At 53.1% G+C, this 14,524-nt stretch overlaps 1 protein-coding gene across 3 annotated transcripts in view; it reads right to left on the bottom strand.

Moving 5' to 3' along the window:
- Positions 1 to 14,524, bottom strand: part of PXN (paxillin) — a 46,696-nt gene that overhangs the window by 31,725 nt on the left and 447 nt on the right. The window lies entirely within an intron of this gene.

Raw genomic sequence — 14,524 nt, 5'->3', positions numbered from 1 at the left:
CACAGATAGATAGTTTCTACCCGTTGGGTGTGTGTGAGACGATGGAGAAAAATATACATGCTACCAACGACACCTACAGCTGGGGCGGTGAGGACGACTTCCAGGTGTAAAGAGGCCGTTGCATCCTCAGGATCAGAGCTTCAAACTAGATGAGGCCAAAACGGACAGAACCGAAAGGAAAGAGGCAAATTCACAACCAACTCTTTAATTGAAAAAGCTCAATAATTATGGAAAAGCCCTTCAAAAGGACAGAGGGAGACAGAAGCTAATAATGCAAGCATTGAACAGCAGAACAGAAGGCCAAGAGGGCGCTAGCTGAGGAACATCACGGACCCCAGGCCTCTGCGCTCTGAAGCAGAGGTGCTGGTGGAGGGGGTGCAGTGGAGACGCAGGAAGTACTTCCTCCCTCTTGCCGGGCCCACAGACCTGCGGGGGAAGGCACATCAGCTCACCCCAAAAGGCTCAGTCATCTCCGGTTCCTGACAGATCTGGGTGGTTGATCATTTTCTCCACCACTCCCCTCCTGGGCACAAGGCCATGCACAGACGCCCACCACCACCCCTTGCCTCCAGCCTCTCAGAGGCACTGGAGGCATCACGAGCACTAGTCAACATGGAGTCCACAGCATGGTCACGGGCCAAATGGCCTCGGGCTGCAGCCAGCTCAGCCACTCACCAGGACGCCCCTCAGGCAAGTCACGCACCCTCTGTGTGCTGTCAAGTCAGCATCTATGAGAACACCTGCTTCACAGGGTGGTTGTGGAGGGAAAAACCAGCAAGGCAGGAAAGGCACTTAGAACACTGCCTGGCCCAGAGAAAATGTTATGCTAATGCTGGCAATTATTACTCGATTGAAATATAGGTACATATATGCACTGAAAAGATTTTATAGAAGAAATGTAAAAATATTAATTGTGATTACCTCCTCTGGATGATTATCTCTATGAGTTTTTATTGTTTTTCTTGTTTGGGAATCTCTGTAGTTTTCAGTTTTTTCACAATTAATACATACAACTCTGATACACAGTAAAACAGTTAAATGTTAAAAAGGAACATGAATATAATCCATGTTTTTGGTAGACTTTTGGAACACTGTGAAAAAATTCAACTTTAAAAAAAAATGAAAAGTGGGCCTTCCTGATGGCGCAGGCGGTTGAGTGCCGCACCGTGAAGCTATCCACAGCCTCTGCAGTGCAGGTTCAATCCTTGCCGGCCAGCGAGAACCCCACATGGTGCGGCAGATCTCTCCTGCCTCGCCAGCTGCTCCCCTCAGCAGTGTATTTCGTCAGTCTGCCTGTTCTGTTCCCCACTCTGTCACTGGTGAATCCTCTCACCCTCCCGCGCATCTGGCCTGTACCCCGGTTCTTGTATAAATAAATAAAATCTTAAAAAAGGAAAAAAAAAACAACGAAAAGTGGGCCTCCCTGGTGATGTAAAGGGTTAAGTCTCATCTCAGCCACTGCAGCATGAGTTCGATCCCCAACCAGGGAGGTGACCCACATGGCGCAGCAGACCTGTGCTGACTCGCCCACTGCTCCCCTCAGCAGTGTATTTCAGTCAGTCTGCCTGTTCTGTTTCCTGCTCTGTCTCTGGTGAATCCTCTCGCCCTCCCACACCTCTGGCCTACACTTCAGTTCTTCTACACAAAAATAAATAAAATGAAAATCTTACAAGAAAGGAATAAATTCTTTTTTTTCCAAAGATTTATTTATGCATACAAGAACTAGGGTACAGGCCAGAAGTGTGGGTGGTGAGAGGATTCACCAGAGACAGAGCAGGGAACAGAACAGGCAGACTGACTAAAATACAGTGCTGAGGGGAGCAGTGGGTGAGACAGGAGAGGTCTGCTGTCCCATGTGGGTAACTCCCTGGCCTGGGATCGAACTCATGCTGCAGAGGCTGTGCTTAACCCCTTGTGCCACTAGGGAGGCCCCAAAGGAATAAATTCTTTAAAAAAAAAATGATGCTGAGTGGAAGAAGCCATACATAAAGGACACACATTGTAGGACTCCATTTATAGGAAATGTCCAGATAGGAAAATCTATAATGAGAAAACAGATTAGCTGTTGCTTGGGGGGAGGGGAAGATAAGGAGAAATGACTGGTTTAACGGATGTGGGGACTCCTTTCAGGGTGACAAGAATGTTCACGAACTAGACAGAGGTGATGGTCACACAAATTGTGAATGTGCCAAGTGTCACTGAATTGTATACTATACATGGTTAATTTCACACTGCGTGAATATCACCTTAGTTTTAAAAAATGAAGGGGATGTAAGTCGCATGCATGCTTATATATTATAAATGAATAGAAAATAGTGGGAAAGATACATAATAAACAATTAACAATAGCTATCCCTAGTGGGGAGGAAGGCAGAAAAGACTTTCACTTCTCTACCTCTTTTTATTTATTTATTTATTTTTAATATTTATTTTTATTTATTTATTTATACAAGCACTGGGTACAGTCAGAAGCGCAGGAGGGTGAGAGAATTCACCAGAGCCAGAGCAGGGAGCAGAGCAGGCAGAAGGACGGAAGTACACTGCTGAGGGGAGCAGCGGGCGGCAGGAGAGGTCTGCGCACCATGTGGGACCCTCCTCCTGTGGCCGGGGAGCAGCCGGGGATTGAACCAGCGTCACAGAGGCTGCAGGCAGCCTCGCAACCCAGCGCTCAACCGCTGCGCCACCGGGGAGGCCCTCTCTACCTCTTTTTAGATAAGCATGTAGCATGTATCTTCTTTGACATAAAATCATTTTTTTAAAGATTTATTTATTGGGCCTCCCCTGGTGGCGCAGCGGTTGAGCACTGGGCTGCAAAGCTGCCCGCAGGCTCTGAAGCGCCGGTTCAATCCCCAGCCGCCGGCGAAGGTCCCACATGGCACGCAGACCTCTCCTGCCGCATGTGCTGCTCCCCTCAGCAGTGTGCTTCATCAGTCTGCCTGTTCTGCTCCCTGCTCTGGCTCTGGTGAATTCTCTCACCCTCCCGGGCTTCTGACTGTACCCAGTGCTTGTATAAATGAATAAATAAATCTTTAAAATAATAAATAAAAATAAAGATTTATTTATTTACGCATATGAGAGCTGGGGTGCAGGTGGTGAGAGGATTCACCAGAGACAGAGCAGGGAGCAGAACAAGCAGACTGCCTGAAATACACTGCTGAGGGGAGCTGCGGGCAAGACAGGAGAAGTCTGCTGCACCATGTGGGCCACCTCCCTGGCTGGGGAACAAACTCAGTGCTGCAGTGGCTGCAGATAGCTTCATAGTGCTGCGACTTAACCCCTTGCACCACCAGGGAGGCCCTCTGACATAAAAACTCTTACAAAAGTAAATGACAATATCGAACTCAAAATGCCATGAGAAAAGTCCCTAGGAAAAAACAAGGTTTGCGGCTACACCATGCAGGTGTGCAGTTCTAGAAATGCAGGGCCCCAGATATTCCCCAAAAAGGACTAGGAAGAGTAAACAGCACATACTCCTTGGGGTTCGGGGCAAGTGCTTTCTTCTCATGGGCCCCAATTTGTCCATTTCTAAAACCGGTGGGGTGAACCTCACACACAATTTTCAGACATCTTTATGTTTTTATTTTTAAATTTCAAAAACCGGGCCTCCCCGGTGGCGCAGTGGCTGAGCGCTGGGTTGTAAGCTGCCCGCAGCCTCTGCAGCGCTGGTTCGATCCCCAGCCACCAGCGAGGTCCCACATGGCGCACAGACCTCTCCTGCCACCCGCTGCTCCCTTCAGCAGTGTATTTCCTCAGTCTGCCTGTTCTGCTCTCCACTCTGGCTCTGGTGAATTCTCTCACCCTCCTGCGCTACTGACTGTACCCAGTGCTTATATAAATAAATAAATAAATCTTTAAAAAAAATAAATTTCCAAAACCCACAAAACCCCTTCTGCCAATGCAGTCTTCAGTGGAAGAAGCCCAATGTACAGACAGATGAAAAGTGAACACTCTGACTGAAGAAGATGAAGGACCGAAGACCCCGACATCAGGGCAGATGACCCCCAGAGGCTCCTTCCAGCTCTAGAAGCAGAAAGGTCCAAGACTGAATGGGCGCAAAAACCACTGAGGGGAGAGTCTGATCACACCCGACAGAACGTGCAGAGGGAAAGGCTCTCAGGCCGAAGCAGCATGGAGATGAGACAGGCCAGAGCCCAGAAGAAGCCCAAGCCAACAACTTCACTACCAGTCAAAATGACCAGCAAACCAGGGTCTCTTGGCAGATGCACAGTCACCCCCCTGACCCCCCACGCCTCGGTCGGAGGTCAGGCAGATAACAGCTGTGTCCAGGTCAGTGTTCTTGCTGCTCTAGAAGCACAAACAGGATGTTTGAAAGCAGATGACCACAAGTGGCCACAGGAAGCCATGGCAACTATCCCCAGGTAAGGTTCCTCTTCTTCCCCCAGCTTGTTTCTGGCGTGGGTGCCTCAGCAGACTAGTCAAAAAGAATTTTCAGTGCTGACTTCCAAAGAGAGACAGGGACAGTTCTTGGAAAGTTCAGGCCACAGCAGAGAGGCGATCTGAGGTGGTGAGGAGGGGAGCAAATCAGCCACCCAGCAGCAGGTAGACGCCACTAAGGAGGGGTGAGCAAACTGCACGTCTACTCCCAGGGAGAGAGAACTTTCCAAGACAGGCCACACGTGACACCACACACTCAGGAGGGCAGCCAAACTGGGTCCCTGAGGCCCAACGGTGGTGTCCAGGTGGCATGGCTGTTTCTTCACGCCCAGCCCGGGGTAGCCAGCTCAACTCAGCTGTCCCTGGGGCCCACGGGGATAAAAAACCGTCCGGCAGCCAGCTGAGCCAGGAGTCCACAGGGGAAATGGCAAACTCAGAGGAAACAACTGCAGGCCATGGGACACTCCCATTTCCACCCAAGGAGGAGGAATGTTGCAGAAACTGAGCAAGGAAAAACCCAGCCAGGACTCTTGGAATCCCCTCAACCCCTAATGGAGCCCAGGGCTCACCCAACAGACCAACTGCCCCCCAAGGGCTGGACGGCAGCAGGAAGGCCCAGGCTCGGGCCAGAGGTAAGGGTGAGCTCAACCGACAAGAACCCAGCTCTCCCTTCTTCTACTGCTGCCAGGCGCCTCACTGGCCAGCCCCATCCTGGGAGGTGATAGGGATGTCACGGAGCTGCCTTCACACCTGCCTGGATGGGGAAGGCCAGGGGCTGTGGAGAAGCCCCGTGCAGCAGGAAGCAGATCCCGAGGGAGTGGCACCCTGCAGGGGTTCTAGTTCCGGTTAAGAGGAGCCTTTAGTATAAACCAAGCCACCAAACAACCTCCTCCCCAGCCACTTCCTCCTCAAAGCCACCAAAGAGGCTCAGGGGAAATGAAATACCAGGTAACCAAAACCCAATTCAACACCACCAGCACTGGGGTGTGACCGTTTCACCTTCAGAACCTCGACCCTCACACACGAAGAGACCCAAATCACATCCTTCTGGGAAATCATCCAAGCCTGATTCCTCCCTGCCCTGGCCCAGCTCAAAGGTCAAAGGGGCTCATGGGCACTAATGCCGGGTACCCAGGCCTCGACAGAAGAGGGCAGTGGGCACGTGAAGTAGGGACGGTATCAGAGAAGGCCAGCCCCCCAGAGCAGTGTCTGGATTACTCCCAAGACAATTTTACTGATAAATCCTCCCATGTACAGAGCCCCAAGACGTGTTTCAGGAGCTGGGCCTGCTTCATAGATGAGGAGACTGAGGCTCGGGGCGTGAAATGACAATCAGGCAGTTAGCAAGTGGCAGCTTCGAGATGGACTCAGGTGTAACAAACCTTGGTGTCCTGTTCTGTCCTCACCTGTCCCTACAGGGCCTCCCTCCCTTCTCCCGCCCCTCTGGAGGTAGTGGTTTGCTGGTGGCTGGCATCATAGTGGGTGTCCGCAGTTCATACCCATTTAATCATCCACCACCATCAAATATTTATCAGGCAACCACAGAGAGAAACCAGCAGCACTTGGTGGTTGGAGACCTTTGAAAGGCAGATTAGATGCCTGTCTTCAGGGAGCTTACAGGGCAGAGGGGGCAACAATGGAGAGATGTGTAAAGTTACCAAAGAGTGGAAGGGTCAGAGCTCAGCTGGTTTTCATTGGGAAAAAGCGTTCTCAGCGAGGTGGCTGCAGCTGAGACCTTACAGGCCAGGGCATGGGGAGGAGGGGGTTGTCTCCCCAACAAAGACAAAGAAAGATCCAGATTCCAGGCAGAGCAAAGTGTCTGGAGTTGTCAGAAGTCACTTCAAAGTGAGAGCATGCCAGTCAAGAAACCCTGGACTGGGGCCTCCCTGGTGGCACAAGAGGTTAAGGCACTACCTATGAATCTGTCCGCAGCCACTGCAGCACGAGTTCGATCCCCAGCCAGGGAGATACCCACATGGCACAGCAGACCTCTCCTGACTCGCCCGCTGCTCCCCTCAGCAGTGTATTTTAGTCAGTCTGTCTGTTCTGTTCCCGGCTCTGTCTCTGGTGAATCCTCTCACCCCCCACGCCTCTGGCCTGTACCCCAGTTCTTACAGGAATAAATAAACCAATCTTTAAAAAAAAAAAAAAAAAAAAGGAAACCCTGGATTTGGGTCTCATGAAAACAGGACAGAAGAGCAACCTCCCAAAGTGGGCCCAAGTGAGCGTCGTAGGAGGGATGCCTACAGCAGGGTGACGTGGAACTGTTGAGGTCGCCCTCTGTGCCACCGAGGCAGGGGATCCAGCGTGGCCAGATCTGATTTTTCAAAACAAACAACACATGGTATTATCTCCTGATGCCTGAAACATTGGTGTTTCAAATGTTTTCAATCCCATGAAGGCCAAGCAACAGAGCCCCAGGCCAAACCCAAGCTGTGCTTTCACACCTCTGTCTTAGGACTTCCTGGATGAAGACCCAAAACGAGAGTGGGTTGGGCGCCAGAAGACCTGGGGTCAAGACCCTGCGTCACTGTAGTGATACTGGGTGTGCCCCTTCCTCTAAGTCCCCTGTGTTTCAATTTAGCTTCCTCATCTGTGAAAAGAGGGAACCACCACCTACTCCAGAGGGTCTCCTCAGAATCATATAAAAAAAAGATGAAGCAGGCAAAAATGCTCCCCAAACCTTAAAGTGTTAATCAAATGCCTGTGGTTTAACTAACTCAAGCCCAGAGAAGAGAGCGGACAGCAGACAACACAGGAGGCCACGAAGACAGAGTGTGAAGGAAGTGAGCTGGGTCTTTGCTGGCGTGCAAACCGGAAGGGTCTAGACAATAGAGTCCACGTCAGGGGTGGAAATATAAATTTAGGAATCAATCACCAACACGGAAGTGATAGAAGAGGTCATGCAGATAAACTGACAGGCACTAGGAGAAAAACAGGGGTCCAGAAAAGGCTTGGGGAAAACACAAAGGCGCACCCCCACAAAGGATCAGAGGAGGAGGTGGGCAGGAAGCATGGAGGTGGAGGATCTGCAGAGAGGGGGTCTTCAGAGAGGGCGGAACTCTGGCCCCTAAGGAATGGAATGAGCTCTCAGCAAACGAGAAGTGTGGCCCAGGGGTCCAGGTATTGCCAGGAAAGGGAGAAGAGCAAGTGAGGAAGAGCAGACGGGTAGAGGGAACGCAGTGGGTCTGCAGAGAGAGTGTGTGATCACATAGGTCAGGGCACCCATAACTCCAATCATATCTCTGAAGGGAGATATTGGGGGGGTGGGGGGCGCTGAGGGAATTATAAAAAGTGCTCGAGGGGAAAAGGGGGCATGGGGGTGGAGTAAAGAGTGAATGAACGAAGAGAAGGCCTATCCCCAGGGTATGGAGCCTGCCAACCTGGAGGGAGGCAGGCCTCAGGCCCGTTACACAGCCTGCATTTAGCAGGGCTTTCCTGCTGCTGCTTGAGGTCCGGGTCTTCAGGCCCCCCTGGAAAAGATGCAGACTGGGGTGCACTGGAGAATCCAGCAGCCTGAGAATCCCTGAGCTTCAAGGAAAGGAGCGCCCGGGGGCTGCCGCCCACCTTGCAAGAGCTCACCCAGGGTTCTCCAATTCCAAACAGCTGGAAATGTGGGCCCCGCTCTCCCCAACAAGAAAACAGAACAGAACATGGCTGTTTCTGCCAAGTGAGTTCTGAATAAGCTGCATTCCATTTCATTAAAACAATTACCTGAGCCCCAGCCAAGAATTACATAAAGCTTCCTCCCGGCACCACCCCCCCCCCCCCCCTCTATGAAACACACATCACACTGCTTTTCAAACAGGCAGGGTAAGGTGGTAACACCACCACGACCACACTAGGAGGATCCCGAGACCCCTATGGAGTGCCAGCCTCTGCATTCTTGCCCCTGACGACTGACTCGATGCTCCAAGACCCGGGCCTGCAGGGCTCACCTTAGAGGGCCTGCTGGCTGCCCGAATCACTTCAGGGTTCTCAAAGTCCAGGGGCAAACAGGGGCCAGAAACCAGCTATTTTTCCCAAACAGACAGGAGGTCCATGTGGTCTGCCTTGAGTCAGCACAAACAAGACAAGAGGGACCTGAAGCTGGGACTAGGGGCCCCCGGAAAGGAAGCCCGAAGTCTGCAGGAGCAGAGCTGCAAGCAGGGCCCGGGCCCCTCCAACCCATGCTGCCCACGGACTAATGGTGCTCTTTGGCCACAGATAAGAGGTTCATGATGTGAAGCAAATGGCATTTCATCCCCTCCCCCAGACTCCAGCTGCCCAGAAACTGTTCTCTGCTTTGAGTAAAGCCTGGCCCTGCATCCCACCCAGGTCACCCCATAACTCCAACCAGAGCTCAGCCTCTCCCTGGCCCTCACCCTGACCCTGGCCCAGTTCAGCTCACCACACCCAAAATAACCCGAAAGGCTGCCCCCACACTGTGGAAGCTCCATCCCGGGCTGCTGGCTCTGTCTCCTTCCCTGCCTGGTCCTGGCAGCTGTGCGCCCCATCGCCAGCTGACAGTCGCCAGCCACTATCAGCCCAGGTCTGCGGGGTTCCATCTGCCCACAGGCAGCCACTTACAAGCACCCCAGCTGAATGACTGAGGCTACTGTGGAAAGCAAGGTCTTCTTACATTTTTCCAATTTTTGTTCATAAAAATGTCAGAGGAGCTGAAAGACCATCACAGAGAATGCTCACATACCCTCCACCTAGATTCAGTCATCAACATGTTCCCAATTTGTGTGAACACGTGCACACACCCACTCCCTCCTACCCCCTCTCCGCCCCCCCATATATGTATATAATTTTTATCTAAAACAACATCCTTTAAAATTAAGTTGCATAGTGAATTGCATACATCAGGCATTTCACTCCCACTTTATTTTTTTTAATCTGTTTTGTCTGAGTCATGTGTTGTTCTTTTTTTTAAGATTTATTTATTTATGCACATAAGAACTGGGGTACAGGCCAGAGGTATGGGGGGGTGAGAAGATTCGCCGAGACAGAGTGGGGAACAGAACAGGCAGACTGACTGAAATACACAGCTGAGGGGAGCAGCGGGCGAGACAGGAGAGGTCTGCCGCACCATGTGGGTAGCTTCCTAGCTGGCCCAGGCTCAAACTCGTGCTGCGGAGGTTGCGGATAGCTTCACAGTGCTGTGCTAACCCCTTGAGCCACCAGGGAGGCCCTCCCAAACACTTCAGCACACACCTCATAATAACAATATTCTCCTGCAAAACCACAATGCCACAATCACACAAGAAGTAAGCATGAAGAGGCCGCCTTTAAGGGAAAACTTGGCCACTGGGACCTTGCCAGGCCTGGCCAGCCTCATGCTCTGGTGGCCCCAGGCCCAGAGTCCCAGGCCTCCCTGCAGACGCCAGCCCTGAGCGCCACGGGTTAGGCAATCAGTTAGCTGGAAGACAAGCACACTCACGCCCAGATGTGAGGCTTCCAGTAAGACCCCAACTGAAAGGGCAAAGAGGACCCTCTGAGGCTGCAGAGGACCCAGGCTGTCCCAGGTGAGGACCCAATTCATGGGCACCATTTTTTCTTTTTAAGATTTATTTATTTATTTATTTATACAAGCACTGGGTACAGTCAGAAGCACGGGAGGGTGAGAGAATTCACCAGAGCCAGAGAGGGGAGCAGAGCAGGCAGAGGGACCGAAGTACACTGCGGAGGGGAACAGCGGGCGGCATGGGCACCATTTTTAATTCAGTGTTGCTTTGTCAACACTTCTGGGAAAACTCAGTTTCCTAATTCCTTCTCTCCTTCTCTCCTTCCCACAGGGCATCCTCAATTCTCCACCTTGACAGTTTTTGATGACTCCCTCCTCTGGCCATGGGGTGACTCCAAATAGCAGTGAGAGTGTATGACTGTAATGGGGTGGAGTGGGGGAAACAGAGGCTTGGCCGGGGTTCTCAGAGGACTGGCCCGGGGTTCTCAGCAGCTAAACCAGAAGCCACAGTTCTGTCTTAAGGGTAACAGGTGACAAGAGAACCGGAGGGGTGACTGGGGGAAGGAGTAGGGTCCTACACTAGCCAGGAACAGCAACCAGCATTCTAGTCTGAGACCCCAAGAAAGAACAAAGGAGAGGAAAGATGCCACAGAAAACAGGGAAAGACAGATGTGAGAGACTGAACAGGGAGCAGGGAGTGAGGGAAGGGAAAAGCATTCAAACCAACAGGCTACCCAGGTCTGATCCTGATCAAGCACTGAGGTGTAAAGAATGGTTATGAACCCAACTCTGAAATTAAATCCCAGCCCTCAGGAGTTACAGAACATGGAGGTGGGCTGGCAGTTTTATCATCTGTAAAACGGGTGGTAATAACAGTAACAGAACCCAGTGCCTCACATGCCTGACATGATTCAATGAAACAATATGTTAAAGAGCCAGCACAGTGTCTGCACATAGTAAGTGCTCAATAAATATAGGAAAGAGGTCTGTAAACACTAGGAAAGAGAAAAGTGTCCCACAGATGGTTGTTATTAACAAAGGCACTGAGACCAGGACAGCCCAGGGAAGGGCTGGAAGGAGAGTGAAGCTAGGAGGAAGTGTTTTCAAAATCTCGGGCCTTGAGACAAAGTAAAGGCCCAGGGTCGGCACGCTCCAGCACAATGACCGGGGAGGAAAGAGCTGCCCAGGGCGTCAGCCGTCACTCTGGGCTCCTATCGGCCCCCCAGCTAAGGGCCTCACCGTACATGGCCATCACTGGGGAAGATGGACCAAAGGAATGCAGAGATGCTCCCTCAGGAGACTGCAAACCCACGGGGGGAGGGTACGGGGTGGGGGGGCTACCGGACTACAAGGAAAGGGGACCTGCTTCAGAATCCAACACCCCAGAGCATGGATCCCAGCTCTGGCGCCAGAGCTCACAGCCAGGGCAGACCTAGTGCTGGCACAGAGCTGGCCAGGAGCACACCACTCCATGGGCTGCCTCAGCACGAGCCCACAGCTGGGTGCCCCGACCCTGGCCTAACACACAGAGGCCCCACAGACGGGCAAGCCCAAAGTCCAGGCTTTCCATGGAAACGAGGTGGCTCCACAGCCCAGAATGCCCCAGGCAACTCCCCTGCCCCCCTAGTCAACCCCCCCAGGACAATGAAGCACTGTTTTCCAAAGGGTCAAGACTGCTGAGAAGCTGAAAGAAGACATGTCCAGATGCCAGCGGCCACTGGGCACTGCCAACAGCTGGCTTTCCCCAGGAAGAGATGGGGAAGGCAAAGCTACCCAGTCCTGAACCGGATCTACCCCAGCCCACAGAGGCCATTTCCTGGAGATGGCTCCCAGGGTAGGAATGCTGGAGGTAACTATCCACTACTCCGCAGGCTACATGGCTTGTCCCGCAGCTCAGTCACCTGTCAGGAGCACTCACTACCTTATTAAGATGATGACAATCCAACTGGAATTGGATCAATCCGGGTTCCATCCCAGCTGGCGCTGGACCCTCCACCTCAGGTCCCCACATCTGTAAAGGGGTGACAAAACACCTCACTCTCCGAGGGGCCTCGATACTGCCCACCCAGCGTTGAGCCAGGGCCTGCCCCCCATCAAGCTTAAGGTACCGTCAGTGGACCACAGCTGTGGTCACGTCCCCCCAGCACAAGGGGAGAGTGGCGAGGGGCCGGGAGATGTCACCAGCGCAGCACAGCGCAGCCTGTGGGAACTCTGTCCAGGAAACACCAGCCAGAACTCAAACAGGGCGAGCCCCAGCCAAACCAGCGTCTAGCAATAATGAGAAAAGCCACCAGCGGCCACCCGGCAGCACGGAGTGGAGAGAACACACAGGGGAGGACAGGACACGCCGTGTTTGTGCTTTTCTGCCCAAAGAGCTATAAATTTGTAACTTATTAAGCAGCACACGGTGAGTCTGTCACTAGCAGCCACGGGGCGGGGAGAGTTCCCCAATTTTTTTCTTTTTCAGACTAAAAAAAAAAAAACAGTCATGGCAGAGACGCTGCCCCTCTGGCCTTGCCACAGAGTGGACTGTAAGCTGTTTCCCTGTTTCGGGGACCAGGAGGCTCCCAGCTGAGAGCACTCTCGGGAGGAAAATAAAAACACGAGGCCTGGCCTTTGTGTCCACCCTAACTAAGGAAAACAGCTGACCGGCAGTGTGCGAAGCAGCCATCCAGACAGCTGACGGGCCTGAGCGCAGAGGCGAATTCCTCTCCCCTTCTGCACGCCCCATTCCTCCCACCCCAGGCTCCAGTCAGCCAGGCGTGGCTGGCCCCGGGGGAGCTCAGGCCAAGGAAGTCAGCAGCCCCGATCCAAACAACTGAGGAGCCTGCAGTGCCAGGCAGCAGAAGCTACAGGTGGCAGTCCTGACCCCACTGCGACCCCTCCTCAGGAAGGAAGGTCTCTCCATGCCCAAGTGCTGCCCAGCCAGGAGGTAGGCTCCAGTGCTGGTTTTCTCATTTCATGGCTGTGCAGCCCTGGGCAAGTAAGTTAACCTCTCTTAATCTCATTTGGCTTCATTTGTTAAAACGCGGTAGCAATGATAGCAGAGGTCCTAAGGGATTCTTCTAGATGGCTGCTGTGAGGATGGGACAAGTCCAGGTAAGGAGAACGCCACACACAGCAAGTGTACACGCCGACAGTCCCCTCTGCCAGTACACTCTCTTTCCTTTCGGAGACTCACTCAGTTTCCTGGCCCTAAATGGAAGATGGTCAGAGGACAGGAATTCCGACCTCGACGGCAAGCCCTACAAAGGCTTTCTCAGTCCTTCAAACAGCACCAGGACTGTCTAGAGGCCACTGCAGTTTAGAGACTATAGCGCTGCCCCCCCAGTTCCCACTGGGAAAGCACGGAAACATTCAGATCCTGATTCAAAAAAATATCCCGCAGCTGTTTTTATTAAAAAAAAATACCTGCCTGGAAGCCATGCCAACCTTGAGTCTGCTGGAAAGGTGGGTGCCAAGCCTGACCCAAAGGGAGAACTATGCTGGCAGCCATCACACCCTGCAAAACAGGCAGTAACGAACACCATCCCCAGCTCCGGGATCTCACAGAGGCACCCTGATCCCAAAAAGAGGCTGCCAGGAAGCAGTAAGTCCCCGTGTCCTTGGAAGCCCCGCGATTACAGTCAGCCAGTCTTAACTCAGTGTCCTGTGTGCTGGGGCGGCCCAGGAGTCCTGGCTGAAGAGACTGCTCCTCGCAGCCGGGAACAGAGCAAGCATCCGTGGTCATACAAGCCACCCACAGCCCACAAAGAGAAGACAAGGCTCCTACAGAGAAGAACCCACCCCGGCCCGGCCCCCACCCCAGCCACCACCTCCCTGGCCCCAGGCCTTTCAGCCACAGGCCCTAAGGAAAGGGAGAGAAAGTGAATCCTCCCCCTCTCCAGGGGTTATGCCACTCAAGGCATTCCTAGAACCCTGGTACCACACCCCTTGGGTTTAGTGTCTGGCTTCAGGAGCTACTCTGCCCACCTAACACCAGTCCACGCTGGACTGTGAAGGGCAGTGTGGGAGCGCCAGCAACAGGAACACAGTACAACTCTGTTCTGGGCATCCTGTCCTCACCTGTGTGGCTGCCAGCAGGGTTTGATGCTGGGGGAGGGGGCGGGGGGAACTCTGCCAGCCAGGACAAGTTCAGAAATGGCCATTCCTTGGGGCCCACTTCCCACTTCATTCCCCTGGCATCTCAGCACAGCCTGGGCATGGGGGAAGAATCCCTTCTCCCCAGCTTATTCTTCTAGGATCAGGCCGGCGTGTGATATGAAGGAGGAGGGTCTGGTCATACAGTGGACAGACTAGGCAGTCAGTGAAATGGACTGAACTGTCCATGAAACAGGCTGACCAGATCTGAAGGAGGGGTTGGGTGGGGAGGCAGAAGAGAAACTTGCCTTTTGGGGGGTGTGGTCACCCCAGGCTCACCTCTAACAAGGAATCTGACTTGTGACATGAAAAACACAGGTCAGGTGGGGCTCTGCCTAGGTGGGGTGCCAGCCTGTGAAGTGGGGGTGGCCCTCGAGGGGGTGGGGGCAGGTGCTGGAAATCAGGGAGCAACCGTGAAATGCGGCAGCTCCTCCTCTAGCTGGGCGGCGAGCTGTAAGGTGGGGGGACGGAAGCGGCGTCCCCGAAGTGCGGTCCCAAGGCTGGGAAAGTGGTCTGGTCCAGGCAGAGGGGATCCCGTCC

This window comes from Talpa occidentalis, unplaced genomic scaffold, assembly GCF_014898055.3.
Source record: "Talpa occidentalis isolate TD23 unplaced genomic scaffold, MPIMG_talOcc4v2.1 talOcc4.14, whole genome shotgun sequence".
NCBI lineage: Eukaryota > Metazoa > Chordata > Mammalia > Eulipotyphla > Talpidae > Talpa > Talpa occidentalis.
This window is presented reverse-complemented; position numbering and strand designations above follow the sequence as displayed.